Raw genomic sequence first — 6,984 nt, 5'->3', positions numbered from 1 at the left:
CCCTGGATAGTGGGTGGGTGGTTGTGTGAAACATTCCCAGCTCCCCCTACTTCATTCTGCAGAACATCCAACTGAACCAGGAAACCAAGCCAGATAGGTTGTGTAACCTAGCTCAGAAGGAGCTCCCTCCAACCTATTCAGCTGGCTTTCTACCCCACCAGAAGCAACCAGGCCCCAGGACAACACATCATGGGGCAAGGGAAGCTTGGTGCATGTCTTTGACACAGGGGGCCAAGAGGAGGAGAAAGTGGTGCCTGGGGGGTTATGGGGAAGGCATGGCTGGAAGGCCAGGAGAGGTGCATGTGGCGAGACTCCTAGTTGGGACACCAGGGCGTGGCTGCCATGAGAGGAGGAGCTTACAGATGGAGCTGTCAGAAGGGGATGGACAGCCAGGACAGATTCTATAAGGATCTGAAAACCAAAGTTCCAGTCAAATTGGCCAAAAGTACAGGGGCCTGTTATCTCCACAACTAAGCTCCCCTCAGGGGCCCTACTTGTAGAGTACTTGCCTAGAATGCACAAACACCGTTTTGATTCCTGGCAACCACATACATAGGAAAGCTAGAAATAGTCCTGTGACTTAAGTGGTAAAGCAAGTAAGCATAAGCCAAGAAAGACAGGAACAAACAGAGAGAGAGAGAGAGAGAGAGAGAGAGAGAGAGAGAGAGAGAGAGAGAGAGAGAGAGAGAGAGAGAGAGAGAGAGAGAGAGAGAGAGAGAAATCTTTGCCTGAATACATGCAGTGTCTGAAAACTATTGTGGATATTCTCTTTGTCTCCTCTTCAACAGTTTGTAGGTTTTTTGTTTTTAACTTAATATTTTACTAGCTTTTTATTTTGATCATCATGGGACTTGAATTCAGGGTCCTGGTGCTGTCCTTGGGATTTATTGCTCAAGACTAAATCTCTCCCACTTTGAGACATGAGGCAACTTCAGGTTTTCTGGGAGTTCATTGAAAACAAGAGTCGCTTGATCCTTCCTGATGAGCTGGCTTTGAACCATAATCCTCAGATCTCAGCCTCCTGAGTAGCTAGGATGACAGGCATAAGCTACCAGCACACAGCTTTATTCAACTTTAGAGTTCCCAGATGAATTAACCATTCTGAGCACATTTTATTTTGTTTATACCAGTTTCAATAAATAATGAAAACTCCAACTTATAAAAAACAGAAAACAATAGTACAGACATCAATTCTTTTTTAATATCTTTTTATTGTAATTAATAGAATGGTTACATCATATTTGCCAGACAGTAGGGGCAATACTTAACAAAGAACAGGCATCAATTCTGAAGATATTGCATCTGTTGTATAAAATATTTCTATACATTCCCCATGAAATATTTTATAGGACAGAACTGTGTCTATGAAGAAAACATGAACCAATTCAGCAGTGAAATTCAGTATGGAAATTGTTGAAAATGAACTATACAATTTGAGAGGACTCGATTCCAGGAGGGAAAAGACTGGGAGTAAATGAGGGAGGAGATGATACTGCTCAAGAAGAAATGCACTCAATTCCTGAGTTACATAACCTTCACCCCTCTGTACATCACCTTTACAATAAAAAAGAAAAGAACTATGGCCATGAATTTGTGTGTGCGTGCATGTGTATGTACGTGTGTATGTGTGTGTGCATGTGTGTGTGTGCGTGCATGCGTGCGCGCATGTGTGTGTGTGTGTGTGTGTGTGTGTGTGTGTGTGTGTGTGTGTGTGCAAGTTCTTGGACTTAATCTTAGGCTCTGCTTTGTTTGCTGAAGATTGCTATTCTGCTGCTTGAGCCCCAGCTCCTCTTATGTTTTTGTGCCTTTAGTTGGAGGAAAGAGTCTCACAGAATGTCCTGTCTGGCTGACTTCAAACTCTGATCTCCATATCATAGTCTCCTGAGTAGCTAGTAGTACAGATGTGAGCCAGCAACAACCAGCTTTTTAGTCTCTATTTTCAAAGAGTAAATTGCATTGCAGTGTTGCCATGGACATGGTAATTTCTATGCCTGTTTCTTTCTAGTGTTGTGTATCTTTAAAGTAGAAGCAAATAGAAGGGCTTCAAGAGCCGAGCAACCAAAAGAAAATTCTAGAGGTTCAGGAAACAACCCATGGAGAATGATTTCAGAAGCTTTGGCCTCTGGTGGTAACTACAGCTTACAAATATTCCAACTCAGTAGGCACATAGCCTTTGTTGTCTGTTTAATTTTTTTCTCAAGAGTTTTTTTCAACAGTTGTCCAAGCAGCAGAGAAGCTGGCAGTCTCAAAACCGTCACACAGTTCCATCTCCTGAGATTCTAAGATGACCCTAAACTACAGCCCTTCATGGTTAGGCTCTTCCTGTCCATGTACCTGATCACTGTGCTCAGAAAATCTGCTCATCATCCTGGCTGACATCTCTGATCTCCACCTCCACACCCCCATGTATTTCTTCCTCTCCATCCTCTCCTTGCATGACATCTGCTTCACCTCCACTACCAAGTTGCTGGCGGACCGCCAGAGTCACAGCAGAACCATCTCCTATGGGGGCTGCCTCACACCAAGGTCTCTGTTCATCCTTTTTATGTGTGGTGGTAATATGCTTCTGACATCCATGGCTTTTGTCAGGGTTGTGGCCATTTGTCACACTCCACATTACCATGTCACCTGGAACCCTCATCTCTGTGGCTCCTTAATTTGATGTATTTTTCCGTCAGTCTTATTGACTCCTGGCTGTACTATGCCTTACTGTTTGCTCAAAGGCAACTGCACTCCTGGCTTTTCAGTGGCTCATTGGAGGTCACAGTCTCATTGACTTTGCCATCCAGGCTGATGTCAAATCTCAGTTCTCAGAAGTATTAGCTAAGATTACAGGTGTGAGCTACAACATCTGTCTGATAACTTTATTGTTTGATTAACTTTTTGCCTTTCACATTTGGTGTGTGTGTGGGGGGGGCAGACATTTTATTGGTGACTAGTAGAGAAAGATATGCTGGACTTTGGACACCCATTTATTCATTTTCTTTCTTTTTTGCCAGTTGTGGGGCTTGAACTCAGGGCCTGAGCACTATCTTTGGACTTTTCTCAAGGATAAATCTCTACCATTTGAGCCAAAGCAGCACTTTGAGGTTTTTTCTGTGTGGGTGCTACCGAGGAATCAAACTCAGGTCTTCATGCATCTTAGGCAGCACTCTTATCACTAGGCCAAACTCCCACCCTGGACATCCATTTTTCTTTTACTCGTCTTCCATCTCTAATACTGGAAAATCCACAGAGACTGAGATAGCACAAACTGATTTGTGTAATTATGTGCAATTTGCCTTGATCCACTGAGGAGAAAAAAACAGTTACTAATTATCCTGTCTTTTTAGCCTGTGATTTTTGTAGTCTAGTCTATATTTGTTCTTCTCGTCCTTGGCTGGATCTCTGCATTCAGAAGCTTCTTAGTAAATTTGTTTTTGATTGTTTTAGGTACAGCAGGCATGGGAGATCATTCAGAGCTAGATGTGTTGGCCCAGACCCTACAAAGAAGCTTTGAAACTCTGTAAGTTCTGAGGCATAGGAGAGTTAGGAAGGAAAGTGGAAAGAAAATCTTAAAATTTTCTTTATCATCAATCAGGTGGTAGGATTGCAATATCTCAGGAAGACCATCATGAATACATAATATACAGAGGTACAGATACATACATGACTATATGTGTGTATATGCACATAGATATACATGCATATTTCTTTTGTGTGTGCTTGGGACCTGGGTGCTGTCCTGTCATGTTTTCTCTCAGGCTGGTGCTATACCACTTGAGCTACACCTCCAAAACTGGTTTTGTGCAGGTTCGTTAGAGATAAGAGTCTCATGGTTGGCTTCCCATTGCAATCCTCAGATCTCCTCCTGTGTAGCTAGGATTATCATCGTGAGTCACTGGTGCCCAGCTCCAGTTCAGAGATCTTCACTTCAAATGTCTTGACTGACACTGCAGAGGCCACGTTGGGGCAGAAGCAACGGCTTCTTCCATTAGAGCCTCAGTTCTGCTCATCACAGTGGAGACGTTGATGGAAAACCCTTTGCCATGTATAGCATTTATATCATGGAAATGCCCTTTTAGTTGTACTCACTGGGCCTTGTCCATGACGAGCACATACTTCTAATGAGCTATATTTCCAAACCCAAGAAGTGTGTGTGTGTGTGTGTGTGTGTGTGTGTGTGTGTGTGTGTGTGTGTGTTCTTTTGACAAGACCTTACCATGTAGCCTAGGCTGGCCTTAGACTTGTGTTCCTCTTGCTTCTGCTTCCAAAGTGCTGGAATGATAAAGTGTAGGTACTTCACATCATGACCACTGAATGCATCTCCTTTTGTAGGAAGGCGTTACAGGAAAACCATGAAGTGGTCCAATCACCAGGGCACAAAGACACGCACACACACACACACACACACACACACACACACACACACACACACATACACACGGTAAAAGGCACACTGTTTTCATTCTAAACTGTCCATTTAATCTCAGTATTAGTTAATGCCAGTCCAGTTCAACTATTGTAATATTGAAAGGATATTCCATTCCCTTTTTAAAGTGACTTAAGATCTGTTTTATACTTAAGTTGTCTTCATATATCTGATGTATGATTACAAGAAGGAGAGCAGGAAAACCATTAGTGACTTTCATGTAAACTGGTTTTGCTCCAATTAAGAAAAAGATAGGAGTAATAAGTGTAAATTATTCGCATGTCACTATTCCCATTCAAAGCATAAAGAGCCAGGGGTATTTTATTTCTTTTTGTATTTCAGTGTATTTTATTGGTTTTTCTTTTTAAGTGTTTGGAGACATACTCACACAAAAAATGTAACCACTGCCACAGAATTCTTCCTCCTGGGGCTCTCAGAGGATCCTGAACTCCAGCGTGTCCTCTTTGCACTCTTCCTGTCCATGTACCTGTTCACAGTGCTTGGAAATCTGCTCATCATCCTGGCCATCACCTCTGACCCCCACCTCCACATCCCCATGTACTTTTTCCTCTCCAACCTGTCCTTGATTGACATCGGCTTCACCTCCACCACCGTCCTTAAGTTGCTGATGAACCTCCAGAGTCACAGCAGAGCCATCTCCTATGGGGGCTGCCTCACCCAGATGTCTCTTTTCATCACTTTTGCATGTACAGATTCTATGCTTCTGACTGCTATGGCCTATGACCGCTTTGTGGCCATCTGTCACCCCCTGCATTATTCATGCATCATGAACCCTCGTCTCTGTGTCTCCTTACTTTGGGTGTCTTTCACACTTGGTCTTTTGGAATCCCTGCTACACAATCTGATTGTCTTACAGCTTACCTGCTTCAGGACTGTGGACATTGCTAATTTCTTCTGCCACCCTTCCCAGCTGCTTCACCTGGCCTATACCGACAGCTTCACAATGAGATAGTCATGTGTGTTATTGGCATCCTGCTTGGAGTTCTCCCTGCCTCAGGCATTCACTTCTCCTACTGTCAAATTCTGTCCTCCATTTTGAAAATCCCATCTGCAGGGGGGAAGTACAAAGCCTTCTCCACCTGTGGCTCTCACCTGTCCATCGTGAGCTTGTTTTATGGCACAGGACTAGGGGAGTACTTTGGTTCAGCTCTGTCAACATCCCCCAGAAACCATGTGGTGGCCTCAGTGATGTATGCTGTGGTCACTCCCCTGTTGAACCCCTTCATCTACAGCCTGAGGAACAGGGACATTAGCAGAGCCCTGGAGAGATTCCACACCCGGGCATTCTCTGTGTTTGCTCCTGCAGCTTCCAGGAAGGAAATTAATTGGAAAAGTTAGACAACCAACACCTATTTTTCTAGTGATGCTCACTTTGCATCCCTGAATTTTTGCCTTTCAGCTTTGGCTCTTTCCTCATCTTTATTTAGAGAAGGATGTTGGTTGGCAATGTTGGAGAGGGAGATCTGAACAATTTTCTAATAGGTATAAAGTTTTAGGCTGAGAGTGGTGGACAATTTGTGCAAACAGATAGAAATGACCATTACCAAAAGGAAAAAAAGAATCAATATGAATAATGACACCAAACTGTGTGTGTAGAAGACAAATATTTTCTCATGTCTATTTTGTTTCTTTTGCCACAATGAATGGAAAGCAAAAGCTGATCAAATGTCAAGAAAAGGAGGGATTGGACAAAATGTATTTTATCCTTAAACTTCCTCTAGAGTGGAAGAGCTCAATGGATGCTGATGATGGGGGTTTTTGCTATTCCTTTGTGTCACATGGCCTAATTTGGGTAATTAGACTCTCAATGCATTTGGAGTCCAAGCCATTAAGAAAAAAAATTACTTTTGGGGCAGGAACTTTGGCTTAGTGTTAGAGTGCATGCCAGGCATGCATGAATACTTGTGTTTGATTCCTCAATACCACATATGTTAAAATAAGAAAAAGCCAGAAGTGGCACTGTGGCATGAGTTCTAAACTTGAGGAAGCCTAAGGACAGTGCTCCGGCCCTGAATTCAAGCTGCAGAACTGGCACACAAAAATAGAAAAGGAAAAAATCGCCTTTTATTCCCATTCTTTCTTCTTTTTTGTTTGTTGTTTTTAGCAGTCCTTAAAATCTGGCTCTGGGTGCTGTCCCTGAGCTTTTACTCAAGACGAAATCACTCAGGCTTGAGGCACAGCCTCACTTCTGGATTTTTCTGAGTAGTTTCTTGAAAATAAAAGCCTCACATGACTTTCCTGCCTCGGCTGGATTCAAGCCACAATCCTCAGATTTCAGTTTTCTGAGTAGCTAGTGTTCCAGGATGGAAGGAACTGCAGATGCCTGTCTCCCTCCAGCCCTTTAGTCTGATTCTTCCAGTATAGCCTGATTCTTCCAGTCTGTATGAACCATACTGTGCTCTCTTTCTGTCAGGGGTGTGTGAATTAGGAAGCTCCTATATGACATTCTTTCTTCATTGTCAGTATCCATATTAAGCCTCCCTGGAGCCAAAGGCTATTGATTTATGTTGAATGGAGAAAGGAATAGGAGCTGAATGCACTGATTATGATCC

The 6,984-nt window shown here is 43.1% G+C and overlaps 1 pseudogene; it reads left to right on the top strand.

The window, feature by feature from the left end:
- The first annotated feature begins 4,892 nt into the window (after positions 1-4,892).
- LOC150068194 (putative gustatory receptor PTE01 pseudogene) lies at positions 4,893-5,621 on the top strand (annotated as a pseudogene).
- Positions 5,622-6,984: the final 1,363 nt, after the last annotated feature.

The sequence above is a fragment of the Megascapheus bottae genome, chromosome 1 (genome assembly GCF_031878675.1).
Source record: "Megascapheus bottae isolate mThoBot1 chromosome 1, mThoBot2.hap1, whole genome shotgun sequence".
In the NCBI taxonomy this organism is placed as follows: domain Eukaryota; kingdom Metazoa; phylum Chordata; class Mammalia; order Rodentia; family Geomyidae; genus Megascapheus; species Megascapheus bottae.
This window is presented reverse-complemented; position numbering and strand designations above follow the sequence as displayed.